Source organism: Chlorocebus sabaeus, chromosome 8, assembly GCF_047675955.1.
Source record: "Chlorocebus sabaeus isolate Y175 chromosome 8, mChlSab1.0.hap1, whole genome shotgun sequence".
NCBI lineage: Eukaryota > Metazoa > Chordata > Mammalia > Primates > Cercopithecidae > Chlorocebus > Chlorocebus sabaeus.
In genome coordinates this window covers 38,089,020-38,106,472 of record NC_132911.1, presented here as the reverse complement: position 1 = coordinate 38,106,472, position 17,453 = coordinate 38,089,020, and the positions used below count along the sequence as shown (strand labels likewise).

Below are 17,453 nucleotides of genomic sequence, written 5' to 3'. Positions count from 1 at the left end.
GGGATTTCATAGGTTAAAAAAATTAGTTTATCAAATTGATTTGAGATTAAGAAGATCATATGGAGATACGCCTAGTGGCATTTGGACCATAACCAAGACAATATTGTGTCTATTTAATCTTATGTTATCTAATTTCTCTTAGCTGTGGAGGCTTAAGAAAGCTGTATGTAAAAAACAAACAAAAACTTTAAGAAATAGGCATTTTAAAGCCTTTTACGTTATGAAATGTGAAATATAAAAAAGCATATAAAACTTGAATGTACAGTATAAACAAATAATTAGGAAGTGAAAATACAAAAATTAGCTAGGCGTGGTGGCACACGCCTGTAATCCCAGCTACTCGGAAGGCTGAGGCAGGAGAATCACTTGAACCAGGGAGGCGGAGGTTGTAGTGAGCTGAGATTGCGCCACTGCACTCCAGCCTGAGCGACAAAGCAAGACTCTCCGTCTTAGGGAAAAAAAGTGAACATCGGGTAACTATCACCCAGGTAATAAGTCCTTTAAGAAAAGCTGCAGAGACAACCTCATTGGTTTAGCTGGTATTGCTTTGGTGGTAGTTGGACATTAGGGACAAAAATGTATTGATGTCCTTGGGTTTTTCTTTTTTCTTTTTTTCTTTCTTTCTTTCTTTCTTTTTTTTTTTGAGACAGAGTCTTGCTCTGTTGGCCAGGCTGGAGTCCAGTGGCGCAGTCTCGGCTCACTGTAACCTCCGCCTCCTGGGTTCAAGCGATTCTCCTGCGTCAGCCTTCTGAGTAGCAGGGACCACAGGCGCCCGCCACCACACCCAGCTAATTTTTGTAGTTTTAGTAGAGACGGGGTTTTGCCATATTGGCCAGGCGTGAACCAGGCGCGGTGGCTTACGCCTGTAATCCCAGCAGTCAGGGAGGCCAAGGCGGGCGGATCACCTGAGGTGAGGTGTTGGAGACCAGCCTGGCCAACATGGCGAAACCCCATCTCTACTAAAACGACAAAAATTAGCCGGGCGTGGTGGTGGGCATCTATAATCCCAGCTGCTTGGGAGACTGATCCAGGAGAATCGCTTGAACCCAGGAGGCGTAGGTTGCCGTGAGCCGAGATTGCGCCACTTCACTCCAGCCTGGGCGAAAGAGCGAAACTGTCTCAAAAAATAAAATAAAATAAAATAAAAAAGAACCTGAAGAATTCATAACAATGCAAGTTCAACGAATATAAAAACTGAACAGCTAGTTTTTAATTGTTATTGCCAGAAGGGGTATCTGAACAATGTTTTTAAGGTAGCTTTCTAACATTTATTATCAGTGTTTAGTGATTTGAAATCTTAGTTCCTTACCGATGAATAACAAAAAATAATACTGAATCCTATAAGAAAATGCTGTTTTATACAAAGTGTTTAGAGTTCATCTCTGTTGCACTTTTTGGTAAGATTCAATGATTAGGTTTTAAATTAACATGCAAACTCTAAAATTACTTACTTAGAAAATGTCGATTTGTCTATATTGTTAATTTCTTAGATTAACTATCTTATTTAACAAAATCGAGTTTACACTCTTGCTTTTGCAGTATTGGAACCATTCAAAAACTATTAACCTGAGAAGTAATCAGTGATGACAATCTATGTTTGACGCTTCATCCTTGGTACTTCTTGAGTTTTAACTTTTCTGTAATTTGGCCAAGAGAACCAAATTTCTTTCGAAGCTGGAGAAACTGCATTATGCTTTCCTGGCCTTCAAGAATATTTTCTTAGGTATTTGGAAAGGTTAAGTGTTGATTTTTGAGGATTAGGATAGCAGAAAAATTTGAATGCTTTTTTCCCTCTGAGTACCTGCTGAATACGGTCTATTTGCGTACAGCTCTGCAATGTGAACTTTGAGAAAGGCATTTTTATAAATTAAAGCCTTTATTTGGTTATTATAATTTTGTCACTCTAAGCGGTCTCCTTTTGTATGATCTCTGCAAGATTCAAATGCATCAGAATACAGTATTTCATATTAGATTGTGGTGAGAAACTTCTTGCTTTGCTTTATTGTATCCTTGAATTCTTTTCTGTAGTGCAATGGCATGTTTTTCTTTTTTACTCCCACTGAAGATTAAATATATTTCTTGCTAATTTTTCCCTTGCATGGGTGATAGCGATTTTAAATCTTGAAAGGAACATGTATGTTGAGTTTTCCTAGATGTGGAAGTAAATATAACTTGATATTTTTAAAAAGATAAATTAAGTAGTTTGGCTTTGTGTATGCAGTAGAGTTAATATGCTTTTATTCACCTCATGGTTTCTGTGTCATTACCACCTGTTAGTTTTTATTTTTTAATGAAAAACTTGAACTTCTCCAAAGTGACTAGTTTTAAAATAACATTTATGTAAGGATTGTTTATTACAGAGAAATTGGAAACCAGAAGGTATAAAGAAAATTAAAATTATTTAAAATTCTATTAACTAGCAGTAACTACTGTTAATATTTTGTTGTATATCCCTCCAATACTTTTTCGTATGTATTTTTTTACATAATTGGAATTGTGCATCCATATTATTTTGTAACATGTTTTATTATTTAATACATTATGAAATAAATGTTTGTGATTTTAAAAATTGATATAGAATTTCAATGTACAGGTGTGCTATTACCTGTTTACCATTCTGTGTTGAGGGTCTTTTAGGCAGTTTGCAATTTGGGGACATTGTAAGTTGATGGACATCCTTATACATTAAAAAAATTATATGGCTGATTATTTCATTACAATAAATTCCTAGAAGTAAAATTACCTAAAAGATATAAACATTTTGAAAGCTTTTGATACATATTTCCAAACTGTTCTCTTGAAAGATTTTTAAAAATAACAGTTTTATTGAGATATAATTCACATACCATAAAATTCATCCATTTAAAGTATACCATGCAGTGGCTTTTAGTATGTTCACAGGGTTGAATAACTGTCACCACAATCAGTTTTAGAACATTTCCAGAAAGGTTTGAACCAGTTTAAACCCAGCAATATTATAAAGTTTTGTTTTAAAAACAGCATTTATTTGTAACATCTAAAGTGTAGTACAGTATACAGGAACACAACAGCTTGTGTGACATATACTTTATATGCATTTGAGTGACATTTTAGAAAGTCCTCCGTGAAAAGATGATGCTCCTACGTCCCATTTTAAGAAAACCTGACATATTAAGTTTAAGCTGATGAAACAAAATATGAGGTATATTTTTTGGATTATAAAATTATTCTCCTGGACAGTGAGAATGTCTTTATTGAGAGAGTATTGTGTATGGCTTAAAATGTTTTTTTAAAAATTCAAATTTGATTTAGAAACACTTTATTTTAGAAAACATCTGTGGAAAGTGTTACCTATACAGTTAGCTGTAGCAAACTTATCACCTTATAGAAAATATGGCTTTCTTTTTATTAAGAGACGTTTGCTTTGTTCTAACTGACCTTCACCCCTGAAAGTTGTTCTTTTGTTTTGCTTGCTTAAGCTATTTAACAAAACATTTTTTAAAAACTGAGTGGGTTGGCTGGGCGTGGTGGCTCACACCTGTAATCCCAGCACCTTGGGAGGCCGGGTGGGTGGATCACTTGAGGTCGGGAGTTTGAGACCACCCTGGTCAACATGGTGAAACCCCGTCTCTACTAAAAACACAAAAATTAGCCAGCGTTATGGCGCTCGCCTGTAGTCCCAGCTACTCGGGAGGCTGAGGCAAGAGAATCGCTTGAACCCAGAAGGCAGAGGTTGCAGTGAGCTGAGATTGTACCACTGCACTCCAGCCTGGGTGACAGAGTGAGATTCCATCTCAAAAAAAAAAACAAAAAACAAAACTGGGAGGGCAGTGAAGTATAGGGCAAGAGTCAAGGAGGTCTGAGTTCCTATCCCAACTTCACTTTACCACTGAAGATCACTGTTCTTATCTCTAAAAGTGCAAATGAAAATTATTCTTGGAGTTACAGGGATTCAAATTAGAAGTACTAGACTGCGTGTAGAACTGTACCAGACATATAGTGGATAATGAATAACTTTTTTAATAGAAGAATAATAATGTACACAAAATGAACTAGTCTTTAGTCACATGTTTAATGGAAGAAGAAATGAACTCAATTGGCCTAAACTCACTTTCATAGAAGTTAAAAGTTGAACCTCAACTAATACCTGAAGAGAATCTTTGCCTAGGTTATATTGGTAAGAGAATTCGTGCTGGTTCAAATTTGAACATGAAGTTAACTTTCCAGTCCAATTTCACTTCCATTGTTGTTATTACAACTTCATGATGGCTAAAGCTTCACTAAAGCTTGGTATTCTGATTAAACAAATAGGTGACGTGAAATTTGGATATATAGTATGAAATTCTGAATTTTCTAACTTTTATTGCTTATTTTGAAAACTGCTTGTTGAGTACAGTTGAACCTAAAATACTAAAGTGATAAACAAACAAAACCCACACTGGTCTTTATAGAAAAGATATACTTAGTAAATTATTATTTTAGATACAATAAATTGCTTAGTGTTTTAAAAACTACATATCATCTTTGGCATACATTCTATTTTGCCTTTTTGTGGGGAATGGAAAATACAAGGTAAAAGAAAGTAAATTTGAATGCTTGCAAAATTTTAAGAACCAATCTCGAACCATTTTACCGTAATTTAAAAGTTTGTCCAGGAAGTAGGTAGGAAAATATGTGGATGAATTTGTTAGTTTACTAGAGTTCATGGTGAATGGAACAAGATGACTGATGAAAGTTGTTTGTAGTAATTTTCATTGTGAGCAACTACCCTTGCTGTAAAGGATTGGAAAATAATGTAATTTCCTTCAAGTAGTAATACCATGTCTGTTGTTGCCGGGTGTGGTCAACAACAAAGTGAAGATAGTTGAGGTTAAACTAGATAGATAAGGGAAACAGGGTGTTTTACTAGTAGGCTTTGTATTGGTAAAAGGCAGTTCAATAGTAATGTGGTTTAGTCAGGAAAAAAATAGGAACTACAAAGCAACCTAAAATGTTGTATAACTTAATGGAATCATAGTCAAGTAAAAACCATATGATTGAATTTAGTGACAGAGTTTATGGTTAAGTGAAATACTTTTTTGTTGTTTTCTTTTTTGTATTTTATTAACTAAGTTCAACTTCATTCAGGTCACTTCCTAATTCAGGATATTTTAATGTCTTTAACCATCATCCTTCTGTAAACATTCTTCTCTAAATTTTTAGTGGAAAATTTAAAGTGAACACATTTCAGAAAATATTTGAGGTGACCACACTAGAGTTAAACAGATTGTGGAGTAGCACAGTTATTCTTTACAGATAATTTGCTGCCTGGCGCAGTGACTCACACCTGTAATCCCAACACTTTGGGAGGCTGAGGCAAGTGGATCACCTGAGGTCAGGAGTTCGAGACCAGCCTGACTAACATGGTGTAACCCCTTTTAGATGGGTGTGATGGCACATGCCTATAATCCCAGCTACTTGGGAGGCTGAGGCAGGAGAATCACTTGAACCCTGGAGGCGGAGGTTGCAGTGAGCCAAGATCGTGCCACTGCACTCCAGCCTGGGCAACAAGAGTAAAACTCTGTTTCAAAAAAAAAAAAAAGATGTTTTGCTCTATTAGTAGTTTAAACTCAGAAAAGTTAAAAGAAAACATACTTCTCTAACACGCCTTAATTCCATACTAGGATTTTGTAAAGAGAATTATGGTGGCCATGCTGATTTTACTCCCTAAAATCCTATTTATGTAGCTAAGTGTATTGGCTGTGAATTTCATATAATTGTTTGATATTGCAAATAATGGTCATCTTAAATATTGTTAAGGTGGCAGATAAGATTTAAAGTTGTTTATTTATTTATTTATTTTGAGACAGAGTCCCAAAATAAAAAAGATAAACTTAATAACTTAGTCCTACCCAGGCTGGAGTGCAGTGGCACAATCTCGGCTCACCACAACCACCACCTCCCAGGTTCAAGTGATTCTCCTGCCTCAGCCTCCCTAGTAGCTGGGACCACAGGCACCCACTACCACACCCAGCTAATTTTTGTATTTTTAGCAGAGACGGGGTTTCACCATGTTGGCTTGGCTGGTCTTGAACTTCTGACCTCAGGTCCGCCTGCCTTGGCCGCCCAAAGTGCTGGGATTACAGGCATAAGCCACCACACCTGGCCAAAAGTTAGTATTTTAACCACATATATATTCTTGTTAGAATGAAAACTCAAGCGCTACACTTATTTATTGATAACTAGGAGGAATCACAGCTCATTTTCCCATTTTTTGTGATCATTTTATATATGTGGATCACCTGATCCAACCTTTCTTATGATGTTAAATGAAAACCCAAAGATATTGTCTGTCCTCAGAATTTATGCAGCTAAGTTAGAGGTAGAAGCAGAACTAAAATTCAAGTCTCGTGACTCTAAGACCAATGTTAGAGTACATCCTTCTACTTTGTGGACATTTTGCTTGTCCCTAGATGGCTGAGTTTGTCTTGCTCTGCCATAGAGATCTATTTGCTGAACTTCCTCTTACGTGACTTCTTTCTATCATCACAGTAATATTAACAGATTTCTTTAAAAATTTATAATTAATCTTATTTTTTATACGCTTTTAAAGGATGTTTTTGTTAAGGTAAAATTTGAAAAATAATGTAGATCAGCACTGTCTAATAGAATTTTCTGTGATGACGGAAATACTCTTTATCTGCACTGACCAATATGGTAACCTTAGCCACATGTTGATGTTGAATGCTTGAAATATGGCCAGTGTAACTGAGGAACTAAATTTTTAATGTAATTTAATTTTAACTTGTTTAAATATAAATAGCTACACGTGGTTAGCCCAGAATTAGCTATTCTTAGTGAAGGGAAAGAATTAAGTAGATATAGGCCGGGCGCGGTGGCTCACACCTATAATCCCAGCACTTTGGGAGGCTGAGGTGGGTGGATCATGAGGTTAAGAGATCAAGACCATCCTGGCCAACATGTTGAAACCCCATCTTTACTAAAAATACAAAAATTAGCCGGTGTGGTAGCGGGCATCTGTAATCCCAGCTACTTGCGAGGCTGAGGCAGAGAATCGCTTGAACCTGGGTAGCAGAGGTTGCAGTGAGCGAGATTGCGCCATTGCACTCCAACCTGGTGACAGAACGAGACTCCTTCTCAAAAAAAAAAAAAAAAAATTAAGTAGATGTGGACGTAATTGTACATTCTTTGCCTTGTGATTACTATATTTGTGTGTTTTTGTGGGCTAGACACATTAAAATCTCATTTTTCCAGTGTGCCTGCTATGTTAGATGGTAAATACATTCTTCATGGGAAAGAAAGATAACTATAATTTATCAATAATATTGTTTGGAAGTTGAAAGCTGGAATATTTTAAAAGTCTTTTAATCAATGCAATTATTAGCAGACTATAGATTGCCAACCAACAAAATGATTTAAATACATAATGCAGTGCTTTCATTTCAGTATTTTTTTTTTTTTTTTTTTTTGAGATAGAATCTCACACTATCACCCAGACTGGAGTGCAGAGGTGTGATCTTGGCCCACTGCAACCTTCACTTCCCAGGTTCAAATGATTCTCATGCCTCAGCCTCCTGAGAGTTCCATTTCAGTATATTTTGGACCAGTTATGTTTATGTAACATTTAAGATTTAAACTTTATACTACATGGAATACTTGAGTAAACCATAATTTAAATCTTTTTGCTATAGTCATAACTCAGAAGCCTCTGAAACAGAGTGAACTTCAAAGGAAATAAAAGATATTAACTGATGATCATCTTTTTCCTTGTCTTTTTCAAGCCTCTCTATTATGACTGATTCCTGGTTTTGGTTTCATTAGTTTTTTTGTTTATTTATTTTTTTTTTTTTTGAGACAGAGTTTCACTCTTTTTGCCCAGGCTGGAGTGCAATGGCGCGATCTCGGCTCACCGCAACCTCCGCCTCCCGGGTTCAAGCGATTCTCCTGCCTCAGCCTCCCAAGTAGCTGGGATTACAGGCATGTGCCACCACCCTGGCTAATTTTGTATTTTTAGTAGAGACGGGGTTTCTCCATGTTGGTCAGGCTGGTCTTGAACTCCCGACCTCAGGTGATACACCTGCCTCGGCCTCCCAAAGTGCTGGGATTACAAGCGTGAGCCACCGCGCCCGGCCTTCATTAGTTTTTTTTAATAAAAATCTAAACAGGGTGTGGTGGCTCACGCCTGTAATCCCAGCACTTTGGGAGACCAAGGCAGGTGGATCACTTGAGGTCAGGAGTTCGAGACTAGCCTGGCCAACATGGGGAAACCCCGTATCTACTAAAAATACAAAAATTAGCTGGGTATGATGGCGGGCACCTGTAATTGCAGCTACACTGGAGGCTGAGGCAGGAGAATCGCTTGAACCTAGGAGGCAGAGGTTACAGTGAACTGAGATCGTGCCAGTGTACTCCAGCTTGGGTGACGGAGCAAGACTCCATCTCTAAAGAAAAGAATCCAGCCCCCTGTCCCTTTATTGTATTACCCTGTTTTATAGTAGCATATCACTGTCTGAAATTTCCTTGTTTATTTTAGCTCCATGAGACTAGAATCTTATTTCTTTGGATTTCCCAAGACCTAGAACAGGGTCTAGTACATAGTTGGTGTTCAGTAATGGACCACATCACAGACAAAACAAAAGTAGGACTCTACAAGAGAAAGGTACATAACATAGCACTTGGAATCTAGGAATAGGCAAGGTAAGACTCAGCTTTTGCTTATTTTGGCAGTGTTGGTGTGGGTGATTCAAGCTGATTAATTTTGTATAGAAATTTTTCTCTAGGAACTCAATTAAAAATAAAACTTTTGTCCAGACGTATGATATATACTAAATAAATTCTGTCCGCCTTATAGAGCTAGAAAATGGAAACAAACGTGAGAAAATATTTCCGTGGTCAGTTTTTGACTAGTCAGTCTCATGTATTTGGGAAAACAGAGGTTATGGGATTTACTAAAAGTCATTTGTATGCCATTGGTGGAATGGAGAGGAGGACTGCCAACTCCTAATATCCAGTGTGTTTTTTGACTTATGATCCATGAATGAACATCACTTTGTAGCAGACATGGGCACTTTGATATAAGCAGCACTTGGCTGATGCTGGTTTGTGTTATCTGTGAGTAGAGATCAAACATTCTCTTATAGTAAATTAGGTGACTTAATTCCTAATTTTTGAAAGCCAACATGATAAATGTGCGATGGGTTTTGTTTTTACTCAGTTATTCCTATGCTTGTTCTTGAGTAGTGTTTTAAAATGTGAATGAAAGTCTGTTTATTTTTAATTAATTTATTTTTTTTTTTTGAGACGAAGTCTTGCTCTGTCACCCAGGCTGGAGTGCGATGGGGCGATCTCGGTTCACTGCAAGCTCCGCCTCCCGGGTTCACACCTTTCTCCTGCCTCAGCCTCCCGAGTAGCTGGGACTACAGGTGCCCGCCACTACGCCCGGCTAATTTTTTTGTATTTTTAGTAGAGACGGAGTTTCACCGTGTTAGCCAGGATGGTCTCGATCTCCTGACCTCGTGATCCGCCAGTCTCGGCCTCCCAAAGTACTGGGATTACAGGCGTGAGCTACCGCACCCGGCCGAAACTCTGTTTAGTTAGGAAACTTGAACATTATTTATCTTTACAAAACATATTTCCACTTAGTGGTTATTCTTTAGAAAAAAATGTTGGATTAATATAATTCTTTGTGATGGCTATGAGGGACTTTTCTTAAAACTGTGACTATTACGTGTTTAAATTAACAAGACTTTAAAAAATGATTCTTACTATAGTGCTGTCTTTATTACTACAAGTTTTCTTTCTCCCTATATATTTTTATGAAAATCAGCCACGAAATTCAATGTAGCCCAGATATTTTGGTTGTCAGAAATTGAAAATCTTAAATAGGTGTTTTAGTAGTAAAAGGACCCATAGCATCTTATTATGTCATGCATAGTAATGGCTTGACTGCCATTTTGTTATTTGTGTCAGGTCTACCCTTGGAATGACAGTAAACTCCAGAGCATAGAAAACTGCGGCAGCTGTGCCAGTGAAATGGGAGAAATAATTTCTGTTTCTTCTGCTTATGTGAGAGATGACAGTAACACCCTACCAGCAATTAAAATCTGAACGGCTTTTCCTGGTTGTCCAGGGACAAATTGTAGGTCACATCATCATGCCTGTATCTATAGATAGAACAATTTATGTTGTGATGGGGCAAGACTTCTTTCGTTGTTGTTGTCGTCGTCGTCGTCGTCGTTGTTGTTTGAGACAGAGTCTTGCTCTGTCACCCAGGCTGTAGTGCAGTGGCACAATCTTGGCTCACTGCAACCTCCACCTCCCAGGTTCAAGCGATCCTCCCACCTGAGCCTCCCGAGTAGCTGGGACTACAGATGAGCACCACCACGCCCAGCTAAGGTTTTTTTTTTTTTTTTTTTTTTTTTTTTTTTTTTTTTTTTTTTGTATTTTTAGTAGACATGAGCTTTCACCAGGTTGGCCAGGCTGGTCTGGAACTCCTGACCTTAAGTGATTCGCCCACCTTGGCCTCCCAAAGTGCTGGGATTCAGGCGTGAGCCACTGCGCCTAGCCTAAGACTTCTTTTTAAAGTGATATTTCTATTTTAGGTACCCCAAATCTGAGGTTAATGAATCTAGGAATTCCCCTCCTTCTGTTTATAGGGATGCTCCTGAAACTGAAGACAACCAAGTGAGTGGAAAGGCTTTCAGAAAATCCCTTGCTGCTGCTGTAACAAATTACAACAAACTTAATGGCTTTAAATGACACAGATTTATTCTTCTAAATTTCGTGATGTCTGACATGGGACTAAAATCAAGATGTCGGCAAAGCTGCGTTCCTTCTGGAGGCTGTAGGAGAGTAACTGTTACCTTGATTTATCTAGCTGCTTCCTTCCTTTTTTTTTTTTTTTTGCGACGGAGTCTCACTCTGTTACCCAGGCTAGAGTGCAGGTGCGATCTCAGCTCATGGCAACCTCTGCCTCCTGGGTTCAAGTGATTCTCCTGCCTCAGCCTCCAGAGTAGCTGGGACTACAGGCACGCGCCACCATGCCCAGCTAATTTTTGTATTTTTAGTAGAGGTAGAGTCTCACTATGTTGGCCAGGCTGCTCTCAAAGTCCTGACCTCAAGTGAGCCACTCGCCTATGCCTCCCAAAGTGCTGAGATTACAAGCATAAGCCACCATGCCCGGCCCTCTTCCTCCATTTTCAAAGTCAGCAGTCTTGAAATCTCTGAGTCTGATCCTTCCCACCAAAAGGATGATGAGGATCCTTGTGATTATGTTGAGTCCACCTGAATAGTGTAGGATAATCTCTCCATTGCAGCATTGTGTTTGCTGCCATTCCTATGTTCATTTAGCAGCTTTCATCCCTCACATACTAGGGGACGGGGATACAGCAGTGAGCAAGCTGTAGAAGTACACAGTACCTTTGTTAGCACGGAAGTAGTTTTATTTTGTTTTTCTTTCCATGACTGAAGGCACTACTACACTTTGCTTTGGAAACTAAAGATTAATCTGAACTTCAGTTATCAGTACACATTTGACAATTCTCTAAGCACTGAAGTTACTCAAAGACACCTAAATATCTCATGACATTCCAAAATAAATTGATTTTATATTGAGCACAGGTTTTGCATTAGTCTATAAATGATACAAAAAAGGAAGTCGTTTTATTAGAGTTTCAGATTCTCATTATGTGTTATGTTCTACAGTGATGATGTTGTGACAGTTTCTCTTATGCTGTTCATAGTGAATGTAGGTTTTGTGTACTGATACAAAAGACAAAGCTTCATGTCATAATATCCCCACTGTTTAGGAAAATATGAATCACAATATGTTGTCAATTGTTTATATCTGCTTGTAGAATTATTATTAGATTCATGGTACAGCACATCATATTTAATGTGGTTATGTAAATATTTAAAGTTTCTTGAAAAAAATTCTCATCAAGTTGTGACTCTTGGATGATGTATTTACACTCTGTATTTTGAGCACTTAATAAAATAGCATCTAATTTAAATTTTCTAATGAAAAGATTACTTGCTAAAATTAAAAAAAATTATATACTAAACTTTTTAAAAAGTTTAGAAATAATTGGGGCAAAATTTTTTTGTGTTTTCCTCTGAGTGACGTTATGTTTATGAGGCCTTTCTTAGGAAGGGAAAAACAAATCTGTATACTCAGTTCAAAATCCATGCCATTAAAAAACAGCCTGTGATATTTCAATAATACTAGTTACTTAATGGTATTAGCACATATTAAGCTATTTAAATTGTTAATCCAATCTTGTGCCCCCCCCCCCACCGCCTCCCCTCGCCTTACTGTAATACTCTATTCTGTTTTGGATTGATTTGTTTATTGATAATGTGCCAGGCACTATAGTTGGCTCTGGGAGTTCAAGGATGAACTAGTTTCATGTTCTCAAACTTTCAGTCTGTCCGTATTCTCTGGCATCTAAGTTGTTTTTATTTCCTGGAATTTTATAGTGTGCTTTCATTAAATACTTATAATTTGGTTTTGCAACATATCAAGAAAAGCCCTTCTAAAAATCTAGATCATTTGAAACCTGTGATACTAAGAAGCCAAGAAGGTTCTCAATGGAAGTCTTTAGGTACTGGTTTATAGTAGGTCTTTGGAAAGGAGCCCCTCTCTCTTCCACTGCAGGTTAGAACTTGTTTCCTAGGCCAAAAATGCCAGAGGTCCCCTGCATCCTCTCGCCCCGTCGTCACACCCCCAGCTTCTCAACCCTGGATATTTTCCTTTGTCATCCAGGACACTTGTCCCTTTCTGTCAGTAGGGATCAGAAAACAAGGATTTGTTCTCTGATACCCAGGACTTGACATCATGCAGGCACTCAGTGTGAAATGAATAAATGCATCTCATGAAGGGCGATTTCCAAGCCTCATCTCCAGCACTTTCCTTTTATTGCCTTTCTGTCTCCGTCTCTTCCACATGGTGATGTAAGCTGTATGACTGCAGGGACCTTGTCTGAATTTTCATCCTTATAACTTTAGTGCTTAGCTCAGTGTCTGGTCAATAGGTACTCAATAAATATTTGTTTTATTAGAGAAGCCTGTGTAGGTTGGGGTGGGGACAACTGGCTGTAACTTTTGGTCACCTTCCCATTGCTGCCGCAGCAGAGTGGAAGGGAAGGAAGTATTCACTTGAACCTCAGCACAACCTTGTCTCAGCATTCAGAGGACAATTAAACAGCAGCTGGTGTCTAGAATTTCTGTAATAAAGTATTTTACTATTCTTTCTTACACAAATGTTTTGAGGTCACATTCACTTATACACACACCCTTCCTGTATGTCAGGATGGCCTGTAGAATGTGTTTAGTGCTCTGATCGAGTATAGTAGGATGCCATGCCAGCAGAAGGGAATATGCATTCTGGCTTCAGAGGGTGTGTGGTATGTGGGGATGTTCTGGAAAAGCTTCTTTGAGTATTTTCACACCTCTGAATAGAATCTTTAAGGTTGAGTGGGAGATAAGAGAGGAAAAGCTAGGATGGTGGAGGGCAAGATGGGTAGGCCAAAGCAGCAGGAGAGGTGGCCGGACAAAGAAGCAGGGGCCACATTATGAAGGGCCTTTGGATTTTATGCTGAGGCATGAGGAGCCATGGAATGTTACTAAATTTAAATGGTTTGGGGTTTTGTTTTTAAGCATTGTCAATGTTGTAGAGGGTGGATTGGAGGTAGACAGGGTTGGAAGTAAGAATAGCTAAGAAGATGTTGTTCTAATGCAGATGAGAAATGGTAAGACACAGCCAATGAACACAGCAAGAATCGGGCAGATCCAGAAGAAAGTTGGAAGGTAGAACTGAGCTTGAATTTATGCATTGCGGCTATCTTCTCCCAGTCTTGGGATTTATCTTTCCACTTGTGTTGTCTTTTGTGATACAGCTTTTAAAATTAACATCGTTGATTTCATTAATCATTTCCTTTATGTTGTATACTTGTTATATATTTAAGAAATCATTTCCCAACCTGAGTTCAGAAAGATGTCCTGTTCATATTTTTGTTTTTTCTTAAAAGTTTTAAAGTTTTACTGTGTATACGAGCTCTTTAATCCACCTGGGGTTGATACATTACGTGGTGAGTATCTAAATTTTTTTCTCAATGGATAAGCAGTTGTCCCAGGACCATTCTTTGAATCTTCTATCCTTTTCTGGCTACTCTGCAGTGCTGCTTCTGTTGTATGTCACGTTCCCATAGAATGGTTCTGTGCCTAGGATCTTATTCTGTTTCATTGTCCATCTTTTTCTAGTACCTCACCTTTTAATTACTATAGCTTAATGATAAGAATAAAGGTTTTTATTTTAAGCACATTTAACATGTGTACAAATCAGTAATTCTTTAGGTATTGGAGACTTTATTGTTGAGAAACATACATAAATGCCTTGTTGATTTTTTTAGAGCACTTTTTTGTTGAGATGTGATTTATGTTGCATAAAATTCACCCTTTTAAAGTATACAATTCAGTGATCTTTAGTATGTTCACAAGGTTGTGCAGTCATCACTACTGTCTAATTCCAGAACATTCCATCACCCCAAAAAGAGACCCTGTATGCATTAGCAGTCACCCTCCATTCCTTCCCTCCTCCCGAATCCTAACAATCACCAATCATCTTTCTGTCTATATGGATTTGCCTCTTCTGGACATTTCATGTAAATGGAATTATATGGCATGTGGCTTGATTCTTATTTAAATTGAGTAAATTTGATAGATTAGCAGGGTATTATATAGGAATATTACTGTGTGTTTAAGAAAATAGGACAATTCAGGTGCATTAGTGTGTACCTTTAGTCCCAGCTGCTCAGAAGGCTGAGGCATGAGGATCACTTGAGCCCAGGAGTTCAAGGCCTCAGGGCACTATGATCCCATATATGAACGGCCACTGCACTCCAGCCTGGGCAATATAGTGAGACCCCAAAAAAGAAAGACAAAAATACTATATCTCAGTGAGGAGAAAGAAGAGAAAATCACCAATATTTATTTGTTTTATTTTTATTGTTCAAGTGTCAAATGTAATTTATTTCTGGCTGGGAGCAGTGCCTACAAGCCCAGCACTTTGGGAGGTCAAGGCAGGCGGATTGCTTGAGGCCAGGAGTTGGAGACCAGTCTGGCCAACACGGTGAAACCCTGTCTGTGCTAAAAATACCAAAATTAGGCTGGGCGTGGTGGCTCACACCTGTAATCCTAGCACTTTGGGAGTCTGAGGCGGGTGGATCACTTGAAGTCAGGAGTTCGAAACCAGCCTGGCCAACATGGTGAAACCCCGTCTCTACTAATAATACAAAAATTAGCCGGGCTTGGTGGTGCGTGCCTGTAATTCCAGCTACTCAGGAGGCTGAGGCAGGAGAATTACTTAAACTTGGGAGGCGGAGGTTGCAGTGAGCTAAGATCGCACTGCTGCACTGCAGCCTGGGTGACAGAGTGAGACTCTGTCTCAAAAAAAAAAAAATTATTTCTCCTTCATTTATTGAAAAGAGTGGTCCTTCTTATGCTTTTGCTTAGTTGTTTAATGACTAAATGTCATATAGCAAATCCTGTTCTGGAAGGGTAACTTTGGTCGATACATCTTGAGTTTATTATATATAGATGGAGCTAGACTACTTTGTTTTGGATGCATGTTGTTAGTAATTATACAAAAATGACATGATTTGCTCCATGTATTGGAGGAAAGTGAGTAAAATTACGTGAAAATATAAAGGGAATGTATTTTTCCCAAATTGTTTATTTTTTAAGCAAGCAGATTTTCCAGTTTAACCAAGAAATTAGTCAGCAGCTTAGAGTTCTTTCTAAGGCTACCACGGAAAGTACCTTTAAGTCAAGATATACAGATAAGGTTTACTAATATAGAACATTTGTTTTACATACTAAAATGCTGTAAGCCCTTTGTGTCATTTGGAGAATTGATGTTTTATTAGTATAACTGCTGAAAAGTAGTACAGGAAAATGTTTTCCCCTAAATCATAGCCTTAAGCTTTGAAAGAGTCAGCCTCAACCAGAATGGTAGTAAACTTCTTTCAATGATTCAGAGTTTGACCAGCAGTCTTTTCAAACCTCATAATTTTGACATCCTCAAGTGTTCGTTAAAAAAGCTGTAGGAGAACTAAAAATGTGTTAAGTGCTTATAGAATTAATATATAATGGCCTTTGAATCTGAGAAGTCCAAGTATATGCATTACCATGAGAATTTAAGAAATTGTTTGGACTGGCACAGTGGCTCATGGCTGTAATCCCAGCCAAAGTGGGAGGATTACTTGAGTTCAGGAGTTCAAGACCAGCCTGGGCAACATGGTAAAACCCTGTCTCTACAACAAATTTTAAAAATTAGCCGGGCATGGTGGCGCATGCCTATAGTCCCAGCTACTTGGGAGGCTGAGGTGGGAGAATCACCTGAGCCCAGGAAATTGAGGCTGCCATGAGCTGTGATTGTGCCACTGCATTCCAGTCTCAGTAACAGAGTGAGACCCTGCCTCAAAAAAAAAAAAAAAAAAAAAAAAAAAAAAAAAAAATCGTTTGAGAGGAAATGCCCACATTTTAGTCAGAAATAATTTGCATTTTACTATTGTGGTTCAAACTTTTTTGGATAACTGTAACTGCCAACTGTATAACACTTGGATGCCACTAAAAGCACTGTGTTTTGTTTGTGGGTGAAATAGATCTGTTTTACCCTCAAAGGATAAAATAATCTAAAGACAAATGGAACAATCACTTGCATTCATAATTTCATTTTTATTTCCTTGACAAAACATTTTCAAGCAGGATCCATTTTGTTTGAAAGTTAACGTTGAGTTGTATAGTCACTGTACCAAATTTGGTTATTGCTTTTGTCTGTAGTGAGGGCTAGATTAGATTCTATCGATTGTACCTGCTTTTAGTGAATAAAAGATAAACATTTTTGTTCATTTCCTTTTTAGTACCATAGGGGCGTGGTCAAGTTCTTAGAACCAGGTGGTTAGGTTTTACTTTTTGTTTCCTCCAGAAGTCCACACCGCCATCTCTGCTTTTTCTTGTGTACGTGTAGGGTAAGGGTGAAGTTAAAATGTGATTAGAAAGGACTCATGGCTTGAAAAGGAAGAATATTGATTTTTAATGTAATTTGTGTCCGGTCCAGACAGTAGAAATTGACTTTTGCTTCTGTTCATACTTCATAGCAGTTTGGTTTTGCTGATTTTTAAAGGTATGTGTTTGGGTCCTTTAAAAATATGTATGTATTACTTCAAAAAGGGATGAGGGGCTTACAGTTTCACAATAAATAGCATTAAAACATACCTCCATTATTTTTAAACAATACACATTTGTTACTATATTACTAAAAATTTTTAAATTATGAAAACCCAAATGGGCAATACCAGAATTTATAAGTTGTAGTCAAAGGGTCACTCTGATCCTATACTTAGATTAAAATATTAGTAGAACACAGAACCAGAAAGAATGGAGTCTTTTTTAAAAACTGACGTTAGAGGATTTTA

The 17,453-nt window shown here is 37.9% G+C and overlaps 1 protein-coding gene across 8 annotated transcripts in view; it reads left to right on the top strand.

Moving 5' to 3' along the window:
* Nucleotides 1-17,453, top strand: part of NSD3 (nuclear receptor binding SET domain protein 3) — a 114,143-nt gene that overhangs the window by 8,599 nt on the left and 88,091 nt on the right. The window contains exon 1 of one of the 8 annotated variants that reach the window (XM_037983563.2): nucleotides 12,351-13,785. The exons of 6 other annotated variants lie outside the window; for them this stretch is intronic. The gene's annotated coding sequence lies outside the window, so the exon portion shown is untranslated. Of the gene's footprint in view, nucleotides 1-12,350; nucleotides 13,786-16,534; nucleotides 17,162-17,453 lie in introns of those variants that run through there. One more of the 8 variants, XM_037983562.2, reaches the window with a different exon arrangement.